The sequence below is a fragment of the Bos javanicus genome, chromosome 11 (genome assembly GCF_032452875.1).
Source record: "Bos javanicus breed banteng chromosome 11, ARS-OSU_banteng_1.0, whole genome shotgun sequence".
Taxonomy (NCBI): domain Eukaryota; kingdom Metazoa; phylum Chordata; class Mammalia; order Artiodactyla; family Bovidae; genus Bos; species Bos javanicus.
The window spans coordinates 100,772,392-100,797,928 of record NC_083878.1 but is presented as its reverse complement, the minus strand read 5'-3'; the positions used below and the strand labels follow the sequence as shown (position 1 = coordinate 100,797,928).

The window sequence follows — 25,537 nt, the reverse complement described above, 5'->3', positions numbered from 1 at the left end:
CTTTAGCACACTTCTAACAGATGCCACTAACGTGCGCTGTGTGCTCGAGAACAGGAGGGGAAGGAATAAATTATCCAGGCCGCATTTTATAACAGATCACTTTCACAAATGATTAGACTTTTAAGTCTAATATGATATTCTCTGTTCTTTTCAGGAGGGTTCAGGTTGGGACCCTCATTTCATGTTAGTGAGACCCAGAGTCAATAATCCCCACAGCAACTGGGGCAGGGCTGAGAGGTGGGGCAGGAACATTGCTAGGCCCTGCAATCCTGGTCTCCTGCCTGGCTGTCCCAACCCCACAGCTCCTCTGTATAAGACGCAGGTTATCTGGCAACTTTCAATTTTATTTATTTAACAAATACGTACATGGCGCTTACTATGTGCCTGCGACTGTTGTCAGCACTTTATAAATATTTGTAAAGCAATATTTAGAGCAGTGCCTGGCACACAGTAAACACTACACGTGTCAAATAAACGAAAAATGAAAATCTCCAAATAATTTGTATTTAATGCAGCTCTTCTCATCTGAGGAGTCTGAAGCAACAGCCTATATTATAGAATCTCAGCAATCTTTCAGGGTTTTGTTTTTTTTTTAAAGGATGCAAAATTCATAGAAATTAAGCTAAGAGCAAAGGAGAAGGCAATGGCACCCCACTCCAGTACTCTTGCCTGGAGGGTCCCATGGACAGAGGAGCCTGGTGGGCTGCAGTCCATGGGGTCTCTAGGAGTCGGACACGACTGAGCGACTTCACTTTCACTTTTCACTTTCATGCACTGGAGAAGGCAATGGCAACCCACTCCAGTGTTCTTGCCTGGAGAATCCCAGGGACAGGGGAGCCTGGTGGGCTGCAGCCCTTGGGGTCACACAGAGTCGGACACGACTGAAGTGACTTAGCAGTAGCAGCAAGCTAAAAGCAAACACCAGAAGTCTGTGCTCTAAAAGGCTGGAGCACTGTCCTTCAACTGGTGACTGGAAACACGAGCAGCAACACACCCACACAGAGGGACAGCACTCAGACATAAAGGGAGGGACTCGCATGACACGCAGCACCATGAATGACTCACGATGCTGACGCTAAGGGAAAGAAGCCAGACTCCAAAGGCCATAGGCTATATGCCTCTGCTATAGGATGTCCTGTACATATAAGGACAGAAAACTCGCTGTGGTTGCCAGAGGCTGAGGAGGAAGCGGGGCGGGGATGACTCCAAAGGAGCAGCGCTTGGGGATGTGGGGGATGAGGGCAGGGCTCCGTGTCTTGAATGAGGTGGTAATTTCACAACTGCACGCATGCGTCACAGTCCACAGAACTGTACCCTAATGAGTAAGTTTTATACTATATGGAAATTATACCTCAATAAACCTGACTAGGTCCATAGTTTAGCTTTTCAAATTAAAGACTGGTTATATTTTAAGAAGCTAAAGAAGTTGCGTTTTAGAAAAATGAAACAAAAACTGGCCAGATTGTTTTCTCTGTCACGGACCTCTGTCCTTTATTAACTTTATAACTACCCTTCACAATAGTATGGTTTGCGGAGCTAACTATGTAACAAGCACTATTCTGTTTCTTCCCCTTTACTGCTTCTTCTTCTATGTCAACTTCAGATACATATGAGATAAGGAGGGGAAAATGCCCCTTCACTTCTCCATAGCATGCTCCCGCACCCATTCCACTCCCAGGACATAACCACCATCAACAGACTTTTTTCTACACATGTTCAGACCCACACTTTTCCCTGTGGTATGAATGGGATTGTATTCCATCTTACACTTGCTTTTCTACTGAACGCTTTAAACGTCGCTCCGTGTCTGTGTAAAGCTGCCTCAATCTCTTTAACAGCTGCAGGATGTTACACAGAACCATACCATAATTTATTTAGCCATTCCCTAATAACGTGTACCTAACTCCTTCCAAATGCTCTAAGGTAGGTTCCTCGTAGAGAGTTTAATTTTCCCAATGACCCCACAACGAGAGGGCGTATTAAAGATAAGTACCCCAGGGCTTTGGAAAGACGCACTAAGTCCTTCCTTCCACAAATCCTGCTCTGTGCCAGGAACACAGCAGTGCACAGGTCAGACACTCCTGGCCACCACCTAAGTCACTACCTTTCTTCTTCACTGGCTGTAACCAGTAAAAACCCCCTCAGTCCCCCAACTAGTACAAGTCAGGGCTGATGGGAGAGGGGCTCTGGGGGCATGCAGAGGGACTCTCAGCCTGGACTGGGTGCAGAGTGACCGCCGGGGGAGGCCTTCCCGTTCCTGATACTTGTTGCGGCCTTTCCTCCATCCCCATCAGACGGAGGACACACAGGGAGAGTCGTCTCGGACTCTATCCCAGAGCGGCTCTGCTCCCAAAATGGAAGTCCTCCACCTGCTGCTGCTACATGCTGGCTCACACCAAGCCTCCCAGGAAGTGGTACATTCGGCAAATCATAAAGTAGCTCACAGGTTCACCAATGAGGCCACCGAGTAAATCTTTCTCTCAACGAGGAAACAGAAAAAGAGGAGGCCGTGGGCTCTGACATGAACGAAGACATGAACGAAGGGCACAGGGAAAGATCCCCATTTTAAGAGATGCAACTGAAAGAAGCAGTGATTCAGAGCCAGCAGACAACTACAGGTAGAAATGCAGGGTCTGGGGGTAAAATCTCACAGTTGTTTTTTTTTTTTAAAGGTATTATGGGAGTTAAAAAAATGTATCTCAGAACAGAAGAGCACTGGAACCTCCAGGCACTCCACATACTCCATGTCCCCACATGCGACTCTTCCTGGCTCCAGCAAGTATTGACACACAGCTGATCATCTTTCACTTAGACCCTGGCCCACTCCTTTGGCCCAAATAATTTTGAAGCATATATCTGATACTATATAATTTAATTCATTCATAAATATTTTAATACACACTTCTAGAAGATAAAATCTAATTTATAAACATAATGATCCTTTTGGTTATAAGATCTAAAAATTAACAGTAAATCTTAAATATCATGCAATATTCAGTTAAACTTCAAATTTCCCCAATCAGCTCATAAATGCATTTCCACCACTCCAATTTTTATAGTTTGCTTGAGTTCAGATCTTAATAAGCTCCATGTACTGTGGTTACTTCTCCTTTAATCTACAGGTTCCACTTAATCTTTTTCTTCTAATTCACTTTCTAAATAAATCAAGACCTTTGCTCCAGTATTGCCCTCTGTCTTAATTTTGATGACTAAGTTTAACATGTTAGGGGGCTGAATTTTAATTGTTTCTTTTCCTGTGAAAACTTCCTTTGCTCATTTGCAGGTGACGACTCCTGTTTAAAAGAGGTGCTTTTTTCTGCGTATAGAGGGCGGGCGGGGATGGATAAATGTGCACACTTTATTTTGGAGGGCTGTTCTGTGGCTGGTTGGAAGAATCAAATGAGTTTCTCAGACAAACTGCAACTCTTTCACAACTAAAACTTGGTATTCCCTCATGAGGTCAGACTCTCCAGGGCATTCTGAGGCCAAGCAAGCCTCTAGAAGAACAGGACTATGGAGTACTTCCCTGGTTAACACGCTGTGCTCCCACTGCAGGGTGCCTGGGTTCAATCCCTAGTTGGGGAACTAAGATCTCACATGCAGTGCAGTGTGGCCAAATACAAACGGTAGGGTTATGAAGGGGTCCTCTGCATTATACGAGTATAGACAGAGGGGAGACCCAGGTGGCGCCAGTGGTAAAGAAGCCGCCTGCCAGTGCAGGAAAAGTAAGAGGCACAGGTTCGATCGCTGGGTCAGGAAGGTTCTCTGGCGAAGGCAATGGCACCCCACTCCAGTACTCTTGCCTGGAAGATCCCATGGACAGAGGAGCCTGGTAGGCTGCAGTCCATGGGGTGGCTAAGTGTCGGACACGACTGAGTGACTTCACTTTCACTTTTCACTTTCATGCATGGGAGAAGGAAATGGCAACCCACTCCAGTGTTCTTGCCTGGAGAATCCCAGGGACAGGGGAGCCTGGTGGGCTGCAGCCCTTGGGGTCACACAGAGTCGGACACGACTGAAGTGACTTAGCAGCAGCAGCAGCAGCCAGTGCAGGAGAAGTAAGAGGCATGGGTTCGATCCCTGGGTTGGGAAGATCCTCTGGAGTGGGCATGGAAGATCCACTCCAGTATTCTTGGCTGGAGAATCCCATGGACAGAGGAGCCTGGTGGGTTACAGTCCATGGGGTCTCAAAGAGTCTGACACGACTGAAGCAACTTAGCACACACAACCATTTCCATAAATAAACAAGGTTGAGTTTGGATGGCATGAGTTGGGAAGAAATTAAAGGGGGAGAAAGTGCTGGTGCTAGCATGGGCACTCTGCTGGGATGGGTACTCTGGCTAGGTCGCCGGGGAAGGTCTTTCCTAAAGGTGCCATGTGAGCTGGGCCTGCATGATCTGAAAGGCCAGTAACCAGAGCCAGTGTACTAGTACCCAGCAGAGGGCAGAGCAGGGCTGGGGGGCAGGTACTGACAGGGCAGAGCACCCGAGTGGGCAGAGGGAGGGAAGGGAGCGGGGGTCTGAGCAGGAGACCAGGCCCAGACCACACAGGGCCCACAGGCCGTGGAGGGAGACTGGGGACTCCCTTCTGAGGTGGGCACCCAGCAGAGGACGAAGACTGGGAAGTGAAAAGGTCTGACACGGATGTCTGCAGAAGGGTCTTTCTGACAGCAGGCGAGCAGACACCGAGGGGAAAAAGACCTGGCCGGAAGGCGGAGAGCTTTTCCTAACAGAGGTGGCGGTGAGGGGCCAGGGTGGTGCGTACTTGCTGTTAGCCTTTATACTAGGATGCTAGGATTCTTCTAAGATTTATTCTGGGAGTTCTTCTTCTTGGAGCTTTTGCTGCCACCTCAGATGCGGGAGTGGGGATGAAAGAGAGGTCCAGGTCGACACCTAAGGGAGAGTGGGCTGGAGACCTGGGGAGACGATGCCATGGTCACAGGCTGTCACCTCTTCCCCAGGCCCGAAGCCATGAAAAAAAAAAAAAAAAGGGACAGGACCACAGTGCGAAGACCAGGTTTGGGAAGAACGGATTAACGCAAAAAAAAAAAAAAAAACACCCAACAACCCTGAAAGCGCCTGCGCGTCTTCCTCTTCACAGTCACAAGGTTCACTCTCATCCGCGCCCTAACGAGCTGCGTCCGACACAGCCGCCCGGGGGAGCCCACCTATGCGGCCCTCCGGCGTCCCACCAGAAGCCCCCACGGGCTGGGCGGCCGTTCACCACAGGTTTCTCCTTCTTTACTCCAGATCCTTCTCAAGAGTCTGTCTGGGGATCACCTTCTCTCCCTGAGCCAATGGTTCCGCCCGGCCAGACCCACCTTCCGCGCTGGCGGTCACGCAGCTTGCGCTGGCTGTTCGGCCTGATGGGGAGCGGGCGGTGGGGGGCGCCGGGGGGAGGACAAGTGTGCTCGGCATGCGTGTGTGCAATGCCACGGCCACGGCCGCATTCCTCGGCGGCGCGCACCAACGCACCGGAAGCCCCTGCTGGGCAGCCGTTTCTTGGCAATCCCGGGAAACTTGTGGTGGGCGATGACCCGCACCCACTTGGTCTCCGTGCTGCCAGATGCGCTCTGATGAATTCGCCCAGTTCTCTGCTTTGGCTTTGCTCTCCTCGGGGAAGCGCTCATCAGGCAACCAGCACCCGGTCCCTGTGACGTCTCCGTCTCCGTACCTAACTCTGCCGATAAGGGTTGTTGTTAGTTTTTTTTTTTTCCACCTAACTCTGCTGATAAGGGTTGTTGTTAGTTTTTTTTTTTTCCACCTAACTCTGCTGATAAGGGTTGTTGTTAGTTTTTTTTTTTTCCACCAAGCAAATGCATACGACTGATTTTTTTGGCCCATGCCAGGATTTGGAAAATGTGCCAAACTATGATGCCCTGCTAGATTTATAACGCTTTCAAAAACCTCAACATTTGTTAAAGCATTAAGCTATGGTATAAAAAAGAAGGAAAAAAAACGCAAAAGGGGCTCTTGGGGGCCTAAGAGGCAGATCAGAAACACAGGGGCCGTCGGGTGGAATTATGGCTCCACACCACAAAGTGATGTGAATTTCCTCCTTCATAAAGAGAAATAAACACTGCTCTGTTATTGTCAGTGCACAGGTAACTGTTGTACTGGACACACCTTCCAGGCGGCACTCCCAAGGACATCTCCAAAGCCTTTAAAAGTACCTATTCTTTTGATGCAGAAATCCCACTTCTAAAAAACTTATCCTGAGGAAATAACAACATACAAAAATGGATTATGAAGACAATCTTGGGGAGAAAAACTGCAAACAGCATTCAGTGCTCGTAAATGGCGATTAGAATAGGCCATGGCGTGGCCACATCTACCAGGCAGATGAGATTTCCATCCTGCCACACGTGCGTGCAGTGCTCCCTCTTCCCCTGAGAGCAGAGAAGCAGGTGAGCAGAACCCAGGTGGCCCGGGCTGCCGGCTGGAGCGCTGTCATAACTGCAGCAAAGCCTCTCCATGAGTCTCTAACAACCGCCCTGAGAAACCAATAAAGGCCTTCTCACACACACACACACACACACGCAAAAGCCACGTGAATATACAAATGTCTGCATATAATTTCAAAAAGGCCTACAAAATCCAAAGAGAAGCATATCGTTTATATTTAAGAATAAACAAACAAAGCATAAACAATCATCTTGGCAAGGTAACAAATTCTGAATATGGGCAACTCTGACCACAAAGAACAGGGGTAGGGGAAATTGAGTCTTTGGAGGCAGGCCCCAAGCACACCAGGAACTCTACCTGGATCTTCTTTTTCAATTATTTATTTTAATTGAAGGCTAATTACTTTACAATATTGTGGTGGTTTTTGCCATACTACCTGTTATCTCCTGAAATGATTAAACCAATCCACACAAGGTGTCGGAAACACAAAACACAAAATGCCTGGCCCTACAACACACAAGCACAAGGAATGAGAAATCTGTAGCGATTTCCAAGATTTTTGCATACATTCACTAGAACAGGAGTCTGATCCTGCTAAGTAAACCCAATACATCGTTGAGACAAAAAGCCCAGACCCTCTAATGAGAGAAGGAACCTCTGACACGTAGAAAGGTCAGCGACAGAGTTTAGTCCAAACCAGAAGACCCGGACATACATTCCTCCAAGGTTAACGAAAGAAAACAAAGAGCTCTCGGGAGATGCATGGTACACAAATACCTCCCTTTGCAGGATAAACACAATCCAGAAAGTTCAGCTCTTACTTTCTCTGCTATCTTCTGGATAAACGCAGCTGTTCTTCTAGAGAAGAAACTCTCCCTAAAGAGCACGGTGATGGCGCATCCTGGCCTCTGTAGCTGGGTGTGACCTGCTCTCTGCCCCTTCATGGCCACTCTCCCTTCCCCGTTCAGCAGCCTGCCCACTCAGGACCTTCGCATGTGCTGCCCCTTGGCCTGGAAAGTTCTTACTGCTCCGAAGCCTGCCCCTTGGTCCAGTCTCGGCTTAAAGGTCTCCTCTTCCTGCCCTCCCCCCAAACCCATTATGTTAGGACGGTATCTCATGTGGGAGGGCAGAGGAGGTAGTGGTGGTGGTTAATGACAAGACACAGTCACAACTGAGATGCCCGCAGTGCCTGCTGTGTCCTGGGGAGTTTTCCTCATTCACTTTACCCGTATAATCTCGTTTAATCCTCACTATAACCCAAGGATGCGAGTACCATTAGGATGGTCACTGCAGGGCCGGTATGGCAGTCAGCATCCAACATGGTCCCCAGTGATTCCCACTGCACCTTCAGTTCAGTTCAGTCGCTGAGTCATGTCCGACTCTTTGCAACCCCAAGGACTATAGCATGCCAGGCCTCCCTGTCCATCACTAACTTTCGGAGTTTACTCAAACTCATGTCCATCGAGTCGGTGATGCCATCCAACCATCTCATCCTCTGTCGTCCCCTTCTCCTCCTGCTCTCAATCTTTCCCAGCATCAGGGTCTTTTCAAATGAGTCAGGTCTTCGCATCAGGTGGCCAGAGTATTGGAGTTTCAGCTTCAGCACCAGTCCTTCCAATGAATATTCAGGACTGATTTCCTTTAGGATGGACTGGTTGGATCTCCTTGCAGTCCAAGGGACTCTCAAGAGTCTTCTCCAACACAGTTCAAAAACATCAATTCTTCGGCTCTCAGCTTTCTTTATAGTCCAACTCTCACATCCATACATGACTACTGGAAAAGCCATAGCTTTGACTAGATGGACCTTTGTTGGCAAACTTTAGTCCCCTCCCTTACTGAATAATGCTGGCCAGTATAACCGACAGCATACGGCAGAAACAACAGTGCGACTTCTGCGGCCAGGTCGTAAAAGACACAGTGGTTTTGGCCTTGTGGTCTCTTGGACTGCCTGCTCTGCAGCCACTCAGGTAGCCTGTGGAGAGGGCCATGTGGCGAAAAGCTGAAGCCTCACGTTAACATTCAGCATCACCCTGCCAGCCCTATGAGGGAGCCTCCTTGAAAACGACCCCCCTTTCCCCACCAGCCCCAGTCAAACTGTCAGATGGCTGTAGCCCCAATTGATGTCCAGACTGCAGTCTCACTGAAGATCACAAGCCAGACTCAGCCAGCAAACCCACTTCTAAATTCCTGGCCCACAGACACTGTGACGTGATGCTTGTTGTTTTAAGCCTCTACACTGTGAGGAGATTTGTCATGCAGAAATAGATAATACTGATGGGAAAACTGGGATGCAGAATGAAACACGGTTATACAACTTACAAGTGGTGCGACCAACATTTTTGAATCCCACTAGTCTTCCCTGAAAGATTCAGTTGGTAAAGAAACTGCCTGCAATTCAGGAGACCCCAGTTTGATTCCTGGGTTGGGAAGATCTGCTGGAGAAGGGATAGACTGCTCACTCCAGCATTCTTGGGCTTCCCTTGTGGCGCAGCTGGTAAAGAATCCGCCTGCAATGTGGGAGACCTGAGTTTGATTACTGGGCTGGGAAGATCCCCTGGAGAAGGGAAAGGTTACCCACTCCAGTATTCTGGCCTGGAGAATTCCATGGACTGTATAGTCCCTGGGGTTGCAAAGAGTCAGACATGATTGAACCACTTTCACTTTCAGTCTGACTCCAGAACTTGAGTTCTGAATCATTCCACCTGGCAGCCTTCTCCACAGCAGGATTAATGACCCCAACTGCTAAGTCACTTTAGTCGTGTCCAACTCTGTGTGACCCCATGGACTGCAGCCTACCAGGCTCCACCGTCCCTGGGATTCTCCAGGCAAGAACACTGGAGTGGGTTGCCATTTCCTTCTCCAGTGCATGAAAGTGAAAAGTGAAAGTGAAGTCGCTCAGTCGTGTCCGACTCTTCGCAACCCCATGGACTGCAGCCTACCAGGCTCCTCTGCCCATGGGATTTTCCAGGCAAGAGCACTGGAGTGGGGTGCCACTGCCTTCTCCGTAATGACCCCAAAGGACCCCATAAAAGCAAGAATCATGACTGTCTTTTTTCTTTTTAATGCTATAACCCCACCAAACACCAGTACAACAGAGCTGGCATATAGCAGATATTTTGTCAAAAGAAAAATAAATGAAAAGAATCACCAAAATGTGGAGTCAGTAGTGGAATTTATAAGGTGGCATGCTCTAGCCTACATTTTGCTAGGTTTTTAATTGTATTTATTTGTTGTGTTTATTTCTGGCCGTACTGGCTCTCTGCTGCTGCGCAGGCATCTCACTGTCGTGGCCTCCCTTGCTGGGGAGCATAAGCTCTAGGCGCAAGGGCTTTAGTCGTTGCAGCTCCCGGGCTCCAGAGCACAGGCTCGACAGTTGTGGCACGCGTGCTCAGGCGCTCTGAGGCATGTGGGATCTTCCCGGATCAGGGATTGAACCTGTGTCTCCTGCACTGGCAGGTGAATTCTTTACCATTGAGTCACCAGGGAAGCCCCTTGGCTAGGTTTTTTGAAGTGTTCCTACCAAGTACATGTATTCTGGGGTTCACTTCACTTGAATTCAATTTGCACTGGGATCTGAAAGGAAGGAAAGCCCATCACCCAGTGTCCCAGGGCAGAGGAACTAGAAAGCAGGGCAAAGACCTTCTGGTTGAAACAGATCTGTCCTGTTTAATGAATAGCAAGATGGGGCCAACGTGGCTGTGGGGGGAGGCTGGGGACATGGATGGGGCAGATCTTGGTTAGGCGTTTGGCTTTTAGCTGAAGTGAAATGAGAAGCTACTGGAGGGTTTTTAGCAGAGGAGCAATATGATCTCATTTGCATTCCTGAAAGATTATTCAGGCTTCTGTATGAAAAATAAGTTGTACAGCATAAAGTCCGAAAGCAAGAAGAGGCCAGTGCGCACGGCCGGATGAAATGAGGATCTGATGCGGTGATTCCTGTATGAGTACGGGGCACACCGCCTGGCAGACTTTATGCACCCAACTGTTCTTTTTTCCTTTGGGAAGGCTCAATTTGAAAATCAGTATAAACATAGGCAATCACTAAAAAGTACACACCCATGCACCCAACACAAAATAAAAGTTACCATATTCTACATTCAGTGGCGTGGAAAAATATTTACAATATATTGTGAAAGGTTTTTTTAAAAGTAAATGAACAGTTTCTATATGTGAGCGGTATGGCTCTGAGCAGAGAAATAAATCTGAAAGGTTTCCACAGAACAAAGAGTGGGTTATCTCTAAACAGGATCGGAGAGCTCAGTGAAATTGTGGACGGCTTTTACTTTCTTTGTGATCCCTTTCTATACTTCTGAATTCTCTTTAACAGTATTTATTAAAAATTCGTATATGCACACCCTATGGCTAGCAGTTCAAGAATTCTTACCTGTATTTACCAAAAGACACGTATAAATACACACTATTCATCATAGCCCACAGGGTCGCAAAGAGTCAGACACAACTGAAGTGACTTAACTAACACACACGATAGACCTGATGGAAAAACATGCATTCTCTTTTTTAGTAATGAGCACTCATTTAACGGAGAGAAACAGAAAATTGTTTTCATTGGTAAGGAAATACTTAACTTTTCAAATATTTTTTTTAAACATTTGAAGAAATGGCTGGATAGCCCACTAAATGAAGATTTATATTATTTCAAAGCAGAATAATTGAACTGGGAGAATCTTCTGGCCACATGGTAGCTGCGAGATGCGATGTTCGTGACAGAGCATGGAAGAAATCTGTTAATGTCTAACAATGATTTTTCAAAAAATTAAAGGGGGAGTTGGTTAAAACAGGATATTTCAGCATTTCTTGATTTTTGTCCTCCTGGTCTGAAAATGCTTCCCAAAAAAGACCTTTCCTTCACAGAGGAAAGAGAAAAGGCTGGGAGAAGCTTCAGGGTGGGGAAGGACTGACAGGTTAGAGGTGTGATTTGCTACTCCAAAGTCAATGATCAGATTTCAATGATATGCCAAAGCCCATGAATAGTCACAAAAACGGGGGTGGGGGTGGGGGTGGGGGTGGGGGTTGGGGGCGGGGCAGACACATTTAGCCACCGAGAAAATTTCTTCCTTAAAAAGTAGAGAAGCAGTATGTTAAGGATGTGTTATCCCAATATTTTAGCAGAAAAGCTGTCACCTAATATTTTTGGGTCTTCTTACAAGGATCAATTATGCAGCCACTTGGAAAAGAATGGAGTATTTCCTGCTTTCAAGAACCCCTGACATTTGTAAGAGTGAATGTTAAGAGAACGGAAAGAAATTCAGGAACAACAGGTCTCCTGTTATAGGACAGTGCTGTCTAATACAAACCCAAGAATAACAGGAATCCACTCGATAGCAGCCACTTGGAAGTCGCCACACCAAAGGACTGCCTTTAAGGAGGGGGTAAGAGACCAAACACAGCCACTGCTTCTCCTTGGCACAGCAAAATGACGTCCCGACAGCCCCAGGATCTGCAGGCAAGGCAGTGACAATCCTAAGGAGACCACATTTTAACAAGGCTAAAGTGGGGAAACTAAAGAGCCGCAAGGTGGCCAAGGGTGAGCCTTCCAAGTCTGTGACAGGAGCCTGGGCTCTCGTCCAGGCCCACCACTGAGAAGATGGGAAGCGTGGCTACTTAGTGACACTAGCCCTGCAGTGTGATTGGGAGGATTAAGCCAGAGACTAGGAGAATTCCAGACACGATATGCTCAATAGTTATTATAATAAATGGCAGACATCCTGGGAAACGCTCACCCCTTGCTCTACGTGAGACAGCAAGCTCTGCGGGTGCCCCCAGGCCTCCCCAGCCCTGGAGAACTGCTGTTAGGCACTTACCAGGCCTCCCTCTGCTCTAATGAGTGAGAGAATGCCCTCCCAAACCCAAGGAAACAGGTATGATTTTAGCTGAAACCACCAGCCAGATCTGAAGCTGGTAAAGACAGGGTCAGAACTCCATCCCACGTCTGACTCACTCCTGGGCCCAAACTCTTAGCCACTCTGCAAAGCAAAATGGGCGTGAGACGTTGAGCACCCAGCAGCAGGTCGCCCACTCAGAGTAAGCCCTCAATCTAAGTCAGGGAACCACCGAGGTAATGTCAACAATATCCCTTCAAGGAAGGGAACTGGGGTAATGCTCCTGGGGGAGAAAAGACAGTGCATGGGGGCGTCCTGGAGAGACCATGGCTTCTCAGCTTTCTCAGAATCTTGCCCAAACTCTCCAGTTTCTTGTACGACATTAGATTCTCAACAGGATCTGGCGTTCTCCTCCATGAGGCGAGCAGACTTCCCCAGTGGGCTGAACTCAGAGCCTGTCATAAGCCTGTCATAAGAAAGAATGCTTGAGCCAATCTCAGTTTCTTCCCTTACACGGCAAGTTTTGAGGGCCCCAGACTGCCTTCCCACAAGGTCAGAAGGAAATTCTGAAGAATAAAACGGCCTGAGACCCCCCTTTCCACCCAGCATTCAGGATTCTCCCCCTTTTCCTGAGGTCAACTGTGTAGCGAATCCAGCAGGTAACACCAAGAGAAGCCCTGCTCTGCCCAGGCTGAGGTTCTAGAGGATTCCAAATGCCCTGATCCCACAGCCATGAGCATGGGGCAAGAAAGAGCTTGATTCCAAATGCCCACATCCCACAGCCATGAGGACGGGGCAAGAAAGTTTGGTTTTCATTTCCTTTTAAAATGCCCCAGGCACACACACCTCAAAACCTCCTTATAGTCAAGGCAAAGTGGACACAGATCAGTTATCACATAATAGAATGTAGCCAGCCAACGCTATTCTGCAGAGGCCAGCGGCAAGCTGGCACCATGGGCACAAAAGTTCCCTTAGACATCTGAAGATAAGTTGGCAAACAGCAGCAATAAAACAACATCTTCCCCTCAACTCCCACAGCCCTATTTCTCTTTTTCGGTGAAACACTATCGGGTGGCCTTAGACACTGCCAAGGTAAGTCTAAAGGTGAAGAGGAAATGTTAAGAGTGAAATGGACTTCAATGGTTTAGAAGAGAAAACGGCCATTTATAGCAGTGCTGAAAAATTGCTGAAAAAGGCACCAATTTTGTTGTGCCTGCATTCGTCAAAATGTTTTAAAAGTCGTAAAGAATTAAGTGACCCACTGAATAAGCTAGCTGGAAATCTAAAGTCTGTTGCAATTTCATACGGAATATCTGAAGTAAATGCCTTTCATTTGACCACATAATTAATTAAACTCCCCACCCAGATGCAGAAAGCCGGAGAAGCAGCTCTCTGCAGGAGGAAACCTGGGGCAGGGGGGCAGGGAGAGGGGGCTCTGTGTGAGCCCGGTGTGACCAAAGTCAAGGAGAAAAGGAAGTGAGAAAACACAAAGCCTCCCAGACTCAGCTGCTTTCCTAAAGCGGTATAAACTTGGAAGCAGGCTACGACAGCAGGGAACCAGCTTCTATTTGTTGATCTTTGCATTTCGAAACCCATTCGTCTTCATAAGAAAAGTGGTTGCCTCTTCTCTCACAGAGAAATACTAAATGGCGTACACAGTAAAACAACCACAGTCTGCAGATCACTTTTTAATAAAGGAGAAGTGTGGTCGACACTTGGGTATCCTGACAGAAACTTATCCTGACGCTAAAGGGTGTTCTTCCTGCACAATTAAAGGCGTGAAAGGCACAGGTCCTGGAACGAGGCCCGGCCTCCTTGGTCAGCCGGGGCAGACATCCGCAGATGGCAGGTCACAGACCCCATCTCTGGAGACCAGGCAGAGCAGCAGCTACGCAGAGGCCCCTGGAGCTGGGTTTGCAGAGACAGCCTTCATTCCACAGCGCCGCATGCCCAGGGAGAGGAGCTCCAGGGTGCCCAAAACACAAGAAAATACAGTTTTGCTTAGCTTTTCCAAAGTAGAAAAAAGGAGAGAATTGCTCAAAACGGTCTCCTAACTTACACACTATTATAGCTAACACATCAAATACACCTTACGAGTGAAGAGGAAAACCACGTGAAGGGGTGTGTCTTACTGAATCTTCAGGAAGTAATCCTACCAGGCACTTATTCTCATCATTACAGTTGATTCTCTCCAGAGACCTAGACTTCCCAAGTCAAGTGAGAACCATGAACACCATGGAAATAAGTGGTGAGCGAGTGCAGCTGTGTACAAAACAGTGAGAAGAGTGGATGCAGACTGTCAACCAACAGCATTACTAAAGCATGCCCAGAACAAGGCTCACCTTCTGCTTACATGAGAAGTGCAAGGAACTGCCCTATTTCTGTGATTTCACTGCTGTTTTTGGTTACCAGACTGAAGTTCAAGAGAGTCACTTTTCCCTCTTGCCCATCTCTGCCCACTTGACCAACCCAGTCGAGCCCATACCCAAGATGGCTCTTGGCATCACTGCTGTTCATCAGGCCCTCCTTACCTCCTTCTCAAACTACAGACTGATTATGCTAAATCATGGCTCTGATCTTTTGACAAACTCCTTCAACAAACATTTATTAAACACGTACTCTACTGTTCTAAGTACTGGGGATACTCTCATGACGCTAACAGATTAATGGGAATCCTCTGTAACTTTCATTGGCTGCCAAATATCCCCAGAATCTTTGGCTTGGCATTTGAGGTCATCACTGAAGCAAGCCCAATGTGCCTTTCTGCCTTAATCCATGTACCACCCTAAATACTGCAGCCAAGCCATTCCTAACAAATTTTTTCCTTTGCCACCTGAAGACATCTCCTCTCCCTTATTAAAGAATAATCTCCCTGAGACTGTTCCCTAGGGCACTCAATGAAGATACTCAGAGAAGGAAGAGTCCTGAGAGGCCCCACTGAATTCGAATCCCTCTTTATCGTCACATCTTGCCTCCTTCTGAATAACCCCAGTGATAAAATGATCCTGGTTTTCCAAGGCACTCATGCTATTGCTCAACTCCTCTCCTGTCTGAAAACTCTTTCCACACTGAGCCCAAACACATTTTACTTTGTGACTGCCATCAACTTCTCCTAATTCTGCTTTCCAAAGCAGTGTAGGGTGAGACCAGCTTCCTCTCAATAACCATCCTTTAAATATCTTCAGACAGCTAACACACCTTCCCTTGGTCTCTTCTCCAAGCTCAAAACATCACCCAGGTTCAACTATTCCTTACACACTCAGTCACTGAATACTTACTGAATATCCTATGTGACAGGCACTAAACACAATCTCTGCTCTAAAGACATGTAAGAGGAAATGACAGAGAGGCAATTATAAAACAGAGTGATAAATGCCACAGTGATAAGCAAAGAATGCAGCTGGAGCAGGGGAAGTGATACCTCTCTGGAGGGGGTGGATTCTGGCAGGTAGCAAGGAAATGACATGGAATCCCATTTTCTGAGCCATGACCATTTTTAGGTTAAATAATGGGCTCTTCAGTTTTCAGAGATTGAAACTTGGTGCTATTTATTTATATTAAACCCCAAATGTCATATTAAAAGGAACACAATTAGACTAACATAATAATATAAAGATATGTCAGTTATTTCGTATCAGTTCATATATTCTACTCTGCCATGCCTTTCTGAACTGAGGTTTTTTTATTCTCAGATAATGGTTACCAGCATTCATTTAATTGCCCCTCATAATTCAATAAGAACTCACACATCAGAAGCTCGTGTGTTGGACTTAATCAAGGACCAAAACACAACTTAGCACAATTTATTACGATAAATTACCACTGCTTCAGGAGGAGATAAACGGTTGTACTTCAAATCTAGTCTAAATGATGATTAAATGTCCCTAAAAGTGATCTATAGCAACATTAAACCAGTGTGAACTGCAGCCTGACAGCAGGAAAAAGATACACTCATCATGCTTGGGGTCATGGTGGAGACAGGGTTTGGTAGAGATTCTTCATTTAAAAAGATAATTAGGTAAAGAATCAACATGTTTTAGATTTTTAAAATTATTCATTAGAAAGCTACATAACATTCACCTCTTATAACACAATCAAGAATATCATCGACTCAGATAACATCTTATAAAGAAATCTGAGAGAAGACGCACTAAATGGAATAACAGAGATCCGCAATGTGGTATTGCACTGTTGTTGTTGTTGTTCAGGCACCAAGTCATGTCTGACTCTCTGCGACCCCATGGACTGCAGCACACCAGGCTTCCCTGTCCTTCACAATCCCCAGAGTTTTTTCAAACTCATGTCCATTGAGTAGGTGATGCTATTTAACCATCACGTCCTCTGCCACTCCCTTCTCCTTTTGCCTTCAATCCTCCCCAGCATCAGGGTCTTTTCCAATGAGTTGCCTCCTCCTTGCCATCAGGTGGCCAAAGTATTGGAGCTTCAGCATCAGTCCTTCCAATGAATATTCAGGGTTGAGTTCCTTTAAGATTGACTGGTTTGATCTCCCTGCAGCTCAAGGGACTCCCACTCTCCAGCACAATTCAAAAGCATCAATTCTTTGGTGCTCAGCTTTCTTTATGGTCCAACTCTCACATCAGTACATGAGTACTAGATAAACCATAGCTTTGACTATACAAACCTTTGTCAGCAAAGTGATGTCTCTGCTTTTTAATACACTATCTAGCTTTTATTCCAAGGAGCAAGCATCTTTTAATTTCATGGCTGCAGTCACCATCTTCAGTGATTTTGGAGCTCAAAAAAATAAAGTCTGTCACTGCTTCCACTTTCTCCCTTTCTATTTGCCATGAAATAATGGGAATGGATGTCATGATCTTAGTTTGTTGAATGCTGAGTTTGGAGTCAGCTTTTTCACTCTCCTCTTTCACCTTCATTAAGAGACTCTTTAGTTCCTCTTCGCTTCTGCCATTAGAGGGTATCATCTGTGTATCTGAGGTTGCTGATATTTTTCCCAGCAATCTTGATTCCAGCCTGTGATTCATCCAGCCTGGCATTCTGCATCATATGTTCTGCATATAAGTTAAATAAGCAGGGTGACAATATACAACCTTATCATATTCCTTTCTCAAGTTTGAACCAGTCTGTTGTTCCATGTCTGGTTCTAACTGTTGCTTCTTGACCTGCATACAGGTTTCTTAGGAGACAGGTAAGGTGGTCTGGCATTCCTACCTTGCCGGGGACCAGCCCCGGCTGAACCAGGGTATTCGAAGGAGAGACGGCGTAGGCGAAGATCAGGAAACAATTGCTTAATTAAATGTTAATTAAGGATATAAAGAGTAATAGAATGAGGATAGCTCAGTAAAGTTCAGTGGAGAAAAGAGGCTGAAATAAGGATAGCTCAGTGAGGAAATTCAGTGGAGAAAAGAGGCTGAATAATTCAGCCAGAAGGTAAGAGAAAGAACGACATGGTGAGACCAAGTTTCGGTGAACAAGGCCCGCACTTTATTTTTCAAAGTAGTTTTTATACCTTAAGTTATGCACAGAGGATAATGGGGGAAGGGGTAGAGTCTTGCAGCAAACCAGGCTTTCTTCCTGCAAACTTATCATATGCAAAAGCTTAGGTGATTTGCATCATCTTCTGGCCTGGAGGCCTGTTAACATTTTAAGACCTTTTCTTCAGAAAACTTATTTTTCTCTAAAGGTGATTGGTCAGGAGCCACCCTCCAAAAGCATTAGATAAAGTTGCATTCCTACAGAGCAAAGGTGTGGTGGGCTACAACAAGAAAAAGAATTAACTCAAGGGTCCCAGGTTACAAACATTAAAGCTACTATTTACACCAATTATATTAACCAATACACTGCCAGGGACACAGCAGGTAAGGGATATGGAGACTTAGCAGCAAACATTGGCCCAACAAGTGAAAATCCCTTCACCAATACAATTTCTAATCAATCTTTTAACTACTCAAAAGAATCTGTGTTTAGACAGTTAGAACATCTCCTGCTTCTCACAGTTGGGAGGCTCTGAACAATCACATGTTGCCGGAAAAACCTATTCAGGCAGGCTAGAGGATTTCCAAAGGAGTTTGTAGGTTAAACACTGTCACACCCAGGAATTATTAACTGGAGCTGTAAGCTAACTTTTTTCAGAGAGGTAGTGGGGGACAGCCCCCCGTAAAGCAGAAAGTAGGCAGACTCTGGTTTTGGGGGTATATGCTCGAGAATTTCCAGGGGGACTCCTGAGGCTCGATCCCGCCTTTGCGTATGCCGAGCCTCCTTCCTCATGACCTTTGTCATGGGCGGAGTTCCTCACGCTGGCTACCGGCAGTGATAGAATTCCAGTTGAGCTATTCCAGATCCTGAAAAGTGCTGCACTCAATATGCAATATGCACTCAATATGCAATATGCCGGCTCCCGGCATCTCCCCCTTTTTATTTCTTAAAACAGCCAGATGCAGCTCAGTCGCGAGCTTTTGAATGTTCTGCCGAAGAATCCTGACAATACAAGGAAGAATGATTATGAGAAGCAAAATTAGAACTAAAGATATTAGACAGAATGTTTTTTTCCAGAAATAAAGTTAGAGAAGGTGTGAAATAAGTCATTAGCTGCTCCAGCGGTGGTAAAATCCAGTCGAGAGTGTTCCAGGGTCTGTATTTGATTATGAAATTTCCCTAAGTCCAGGCCAATGTCAGAGCTGTTCCAAACACCTGAGATACAATTTTTGATTTTTTCCCATTCATAATCTGTCTCGTTTACCTTTAAAGATGTCACGCATATCCACCGGTAATCAGCGTGGCAAGACAGAGCCATTTTCACTTTTAAAGCCTGTAACTCAGTCCCAATATGCATTATTGCCTCTTCTAAGGCCTCTACTCTCATCTCCAATTTTTTATCTATAACTTTCTGTGTTGCTAGGGTTAAAGAAACATTTTTAGACATGGTATCAACATATTGGGCAGTATGCACTTGTTGAGTCAATGATATTGCTGCCACAGTAACAGAAGTAATTGCTGCTATTAAAGCTGATATTCCTAAAATAAGTAAAGCCCACAAATCGTCGTGATCACATTAAATCTTGTAGTTGTTGTAACATAGCAAGACTATAGTTAACATATCAATAAGTGGTTACATCATAAGATAAGGTGGACATTGTAACACTATAAAGGAGCAAACATTACATTGAGGGTTTAAACAAGATGAGAGCATGCATTGTTCACAAGTCACTACATTGGGTCCACCAGTGAAAGTCACATGTACATTAAGTTTTCCAGAATCATTGGTAAAGAGAAAAACATAAGGAGAGGGTAGACAAGCCAAAACAGAGTAAGTAGAATTATTTTCTGGTTGGAGTTCGCGCTGCAGCAGCCCCATCGGTCGTGCCAGGATCTCAATGTTTATCTTGCCTCCCCTTCTGGCGGGCTTCTCTATTGTGATCGAAGCAATGGGGGAACTGGATGTCTGGGGGTCTGCAACATGGCGAATCAACCTGTCTTGGATCTAAATTGGAGAATCTGCATCCGCTAGTTAATAATGGGTCAGGACCCTTCCATTGTCCTGAGAGGAGGTCCTTCCATTTGACTAATGGTTTTGCATTTAATTGCTCCAGGCATCAATGACAAAGCATTGCAGTAGTTCCAGCCAGATCAGTATTTAGAATATTTATTACGAAAAGAGCATGTTGCAAGATTTGATGGGGAGAACTATACTTAAACTCCCCTTCTTTTAGTTTTTGAATTTGGATTTTTAATGTTTGATGCGCTCTTTCAACAATGGCCTGTCCCTGGGGATTATAAGGGATGACAGTATTATGTTTAATTTGAAACTTTATACAAAATTCCTGAAAAGACTTAGACGCAGGAGCATTGTCAGTTTTCAGAGCTTTTAGCAGGCTCAAATATGAAAAACAAGTAAAGAGATGTTGTATCACATCTTTAATTGCTTCCCCTGTACGAGCAGTTGCAATAATAACATGAGAAAAGGTGTCTACAGTTAAAGAACAAAGGAGTTTTCCAAATGAAGAGACATGAGTTACATCCATTTGCCAGAGTACGTTGGGTTTGAGACCGCGAGTATTAACTCCCATAGGTAGACTATTATAAACAGTGGGGCAGTGTAGGCAAGAATGCACAATCTCTCGAGCAGTCTCTCTGGGAATTTGGAATTGATATCTTAAAGCAGTAGCATATTGATGATGAAGTGAGTGAGAGGCTCTGGCCTCCTCAATCACAGTAGCCACTGTATTTCTGGTTAACAAGTTAGCCAAATCATTAAAGGCATTTTAAGGGCCGGGCAATGATGGAATGAGCCCAAATGTGTCCAATGAAAAATACTTTATTTCTTTTCCAAATTTAGTTAACAAATTAAATATGGTAGTTTTATTTTCAGGCAAAACCGCAGTTTCAATGTGTGGAAACAACCTGACAATATACTGAGAATCAGAATAAAGGTTAAATTCCTCATCTGCAAACATAGCAAAAGCCTCTATGACTGCTGTTATTTCAGCTCTTTGAGCTGAAGTTTCCCGTGTTTCTAAAACCTTTTGGTGATTTTTAGTAACTATGGAGGCTTTACCATTTGCTGACCCGTCAGTAAAGGCTATCTGAGCATTTGGAATAGGAGATTGTTTACATCTGACAGGAAAAATAACTGGATGTCTGGATATAAAATTCAGCAAAACATGTGAGGGTAAATGATGCAAAATTTTGACCAAAATAGTTTCCTGCAGCAATCTGCCAATTTTTATCAAACATTAGAAGAGCAACAAGTTGTTCCTTATTATATGGAATTACAATTTCTGATGGCTCTTTACCAAATAATCCAATGTTCCGCTTTTTTCCTTTAATATCAAAGTAGCTATCAATCCTGGATAAGAAGCCACTACTTTTTTAGTTTGAGCGGAAAGATGGACCCACTCTAGGGGGCCGTTTTGCTATAAAACCAATTTTTTGTCTGGCCACCCCAATTACACCTATGGGGGTTTTAGGGCAAAGGAATTATCAAGCAGTTGTCAATTTAATTTTTAAAATTTACATTTTAACAATATAAATTTAGAGATATGTTAATTTAGGTCTAATGTTTAGTTTAGGTCTCTATAAATTTAAATAATAAATGTATAACCTCCTTATCTCATTTTAGTATACAGATATACCTAAATGCAAAATGTATTTATATATGGCAACAAGTATAAACTTATTGACATACAATATATGTAAATCAATATACTTGAATTAATCTTATAATTAATATATTAATTCATATATATTACAGCAATACAACACGCACACAGCCAATACCAACCAACACAAACCAATGTACTGCAATAATACATGTCACACATATATAATTATACAGCATACAGAACATATATCATCACAGCACATCAATCCATACCAATTAATATCAGCCACACACATTATATTACTGCAATATACATTTAATTATACAGTATATATATAATACATATATTGATTTATATACAAATTAAGTAAGTATAGATCTATAATTAGGCATACCTTTATTATGTTTTATTTATACCCATACCTAATTAGGCAAACTGTAGTTAGGCAAATATATTTATATTACGTATTTATAACAATATATAAAGTATTGTTAATTGTACCGCCTGTTGATAACTAAGAAATTGAGAAAACCCTTCTCTGAGTATCTCTTATTTGAGACAGCACGTCCCTCCCCCATAGGGTAAAGGGGAGCGTAGGAACTACATAGGGTTAGAAAGTTCCACAGGTATCCTCAAACTGCCAATCTAACATTTTTGAACTTTTAACTACTGTGGGGGCTTGAGGGCAAATGAAACAAAATTTGACCCCTGAAATCTATCAGGGCAACTTGCCAATCATCACTATTTTGTAGAAGACTTGCAGTTGATCCTTATTGAATGGAATTACTATATTTGCTACTCTTTTTTTTTTTTTCTAAAAAGTTCCACACTTCTTTTTTCCTCCTTTTATAATTAATTGTGCCACTGAGCTAGGATAAGATAAAACTATTTTTCTTGGGGTCACTGGTAGATGGAACCAATGGGCCTTTTTGTCACAATCACCCTGTAGGTGTATGTTTTATGGCAAGAATAATTTAATCTCATCTTTTGGTAGTATTAATCCTAATTAACTGATCATTTAAAGTCTCATCTACTTTAACAAGAGCCAACTCTGTCTCACTAGTCAACTTAGAACTGGAATTAGGGTCACTTTTTAAGCAATTAAACAAAGGCTTTAAATCTGCAGTAGTCAGTTTTAAATGTGGGCATATCCAATTAATGTCTCCTAATAATTTTTGGAAATCATTTAAAGTTAGTAAACAATCTCTCCGCAGCTTCAAAGGGGCATCATCAGTTTTTAAAACTTTTGGCAGACCTAAATATGAGAAGCAAGTAAAGAGGTGTTGCACAACATGTTTATAAGCTTCTCCAGTTATCGTTTTGTAAACGATTTTGTAAAATCTGGTCTATAGCCTTTTAGATGACAAGCAACCATCTAATATTTGCTTGAATACTTCCAGCAACGGGGAACTCACTACTCTGGAAGGTTTTAAACTCTCCCTCACCTTTTTCTCTACAGCATTCCCAACCCGCATATCACTTTCTCTAATCTCAACTCATTTTCAGTAGTATGTGTTGGCCAGGAGCTGGGTCAGTCTTTCCCAGCAATGTTAAGAGACGTCTGTTCCTGTGTCTAATAGCCCTGACATTTTATTTTCTTGAATTAAAAGATCTTTTAAAGGCCTTGGAGCTGTAATTTCCTGCACCCAAAAGGCTGGATCACTAGATCTAAACGCTCTGTGGCTCTTAGCTTGAGAAGTCAAGTTTTTTCCTGCCTGATAAGGTAAAAGCAAAAACTGTGTTATTCTTTGACCTTTATTAATTTGCACAGTTTTGGTAAGCGGCGAGATCAAAACTATAATTTCTCCAATATAATCAGAATCTACCACACCATATACCACCGAAATTTCTTGAAAAGAAAGCGAGCTACACCCTAGCACAAGTCCTATAATGCCCTCAAGAAGGGGGGCCAGCCACTCCCCTTGGAATCGGAGCAACCGGCATATCAGGGGTTAATATTGTTGCTAAATCCCTTTACTGTCTGCTTTTTTCTTAGCCTGGGTGAGACCCCCCTGAGGGGTTTTCTCCAAGGAGCACTGCATATTGTGCACGCAGTCTGTTTTAAAATCTCCACTGTTCAAAAAACTTTTTATCTTCCTCAGGCTTAGGCAACACTTTGAGAGGCTTTGGGGGCAAAGTGGGGAACTCTTGGGCCCTGGAAGGCGCAAACGGAGGCGGCGGTGATCGCCTTAAATCAAAAAGTGGTGGATTTTTTTTTTTTTTTTTTTAAGGTTTGCGCAGGGGGGGTGGGGGGGAGGGGGAGCTCGCCAGGGCACCTGGTCACAGCGTCTCTTAGTCTCTCTCTCTATCTCTTTTTCTAACTTCCTTTCTTCCTTTCTCAATCTTGCTGCGTTCCCTGATTCCTTCCTTCTCTGTTCCTCTCCTTTTCACTCTTTAGCTTTTTCTCTATCTTTAGATCTTTTCTCTATTTTTTCTCTTTTTTTTTTTTTTTTTACTTTTTTTTTTTTATTTTTATTTTTTTCTCTTTTTATTTATTTTTTTTGCTTGGGTGAGGCCCCCCTGAGGGGTTTTCTTCAAGGAGCAGGCTCTGTATATTGTGTATTTTTTAAAAGCTCCTTTGTTTAAAAGAAGTCTTTTTTATCTTTTTTAGCTTTAGGCAATGCTCTGGGAGACTTTGGATGTAAACTGGGGAATTCTTAGGCCCTGGGAGGTGCAAGCGGAGGTGGAGTAGTCACCTTAAATCAGAAATTGTTGGATAAATTTTTAAAGGTTTGTGTAGAGGGGGAGGGGGCTCGCCAGGGCGCCCGGCCGCAGCGTCCTGTAAGCCCTCTCCTTCCTCCGGAGGTAGAGCACAGTCTCCCTCCTTTTCTTCGTCAATGGCAGAAAATATGATCTGCGCAGAAGGTGGAGACCCACTACCATCCACCGCTATAGCCTCTCCCATAGGTCATCCCACAGCCTCATGACGAGGGTCCAGAACATTTTTAATCATATTTATAGGATACGTTTTTAGTTGTTTTTTACCTTCACCCAAGTATCTAAATTAACAGTAGCCTCTTTAACAGTTTCAAGATTACTTGTATAAAGAGTTGCCATTCTTAGTTTCATGTTACCCATGTCAGAAAATTAAGTATAATAGAAGATAAAGCTTTTAGCTTTTAAAAGATCAGGCTCTTCTTTGGCCTTTTAACTTCAGAAACCGTTTTCTCTAAGTCTAACTCTTTAACACTTTCAACACTTCCCACTCCTCTCGCCCTGTCTATCCTACAGGGGGGTCCGCGGCACCCTTGAGTGGGGTCCTAGCCGTCCCGAACACTGGAAGAACAATAGGGCTGATAACCCAGATTGTTCCGGGGGAGGAACAGTAGGCTGATGGCCCAAACTGTTCCAAGGGAGGAGCAGTAGGGCTGGTCACCCAAACTGCTCCGTGGGGGAACAAGAGGGCTGGTCACCCAGTTGTTCCGAGAACGGGGAGCAATAGGGCTGATGGCTCTGATTGCTTTGGGGAGCTTACCTTCGAAAGTCCCTGTTTCGGGCGCCACCTGCCGGGGACCAGCCCCGGCTGAACCAGGGTATTCGAAGGAGAGACGGCGTAGGCGAAGATCAGGAAACAATTGCTTAATTAAATGTTAATTAAGGATATAAAGAGTAATAGAATGAGGATAGCTCAGTAAAGTTCAGTGGAGAAAAGAGGCTGAAATAAGGATAGCTCAGTGAGGAAATTCAGTGGAGAAAAGAGGCTGAATAATTCAGCCAGAAGGTAAGAGAAAGAACGACATGGTGAGACCAAGTTTCGGTGAACAAGGCCCGCACTTTATTTTTCAAAGTAGTTTTTATACCTTAAGTTATGCACAGAGGATAATGGGGGAAGGGGTAGAGTCTTGCAGCAAACCAGGCTTTCTTCCTGCAAACTTATCATATGCAAAAGCTTAGGTGATTTGCATCATCTTCTGGCCTGGAGGCCTGTTAACATTTTAAGACCTTTTCTTCAGAAAACTTATTTTTCTCTAAAGGTGATTGGTCAGGAGCCACCCTCCAAAAGCATTAGATAAAGTTGCATTCCTACAGAGCAAAGGTGTGGTGGGCTACAACAAGAAAAAGAATTAACTCAAGGGTCCCAGGTTACAAACATTAAAGCTACTATTTACACCAATTATATTAACCAATACACTGCCAGGGACACAGCAGGTAAGGGATATGGAGACTTAGCAGCAAACATTGGCCCAACAAGTGAAAATCCCTTCACCAATAC

General features: G+C 44.5%; 1 protein-coding gene and 1 long non-coding RNA gene across 2 annotated transcripts in view; both read right to left on the bottom strand.

The window, feature by feature from the left end:
• Positions 1-25,537, bottom strand: part of ABL1 (ABL proto-oncogene 1, non-receptor tyrosine kinase) — a 150,145-nt gene that overhangs the window by 96,925 nt on the left and 27,683 nt on the right. The gene's annotated exons all lie outside the window — the stretch shown is intronic.
• The window catches only part of LOC133257653 (uncharacterized), a 39,161-nt gene continuing 27,541 nt past the window's right edge, over positions 13,918-25,537 (bottom strand). The window contains exon 2 of the long non-coding RNA XR_009739633.1: positions 13,918-17,434. This is a non-coding gene — a long non-coding RNA (uncharacterized LOC133257653). The remainder of the gene's footprint in view (positions 17,435-25,537) is intronic.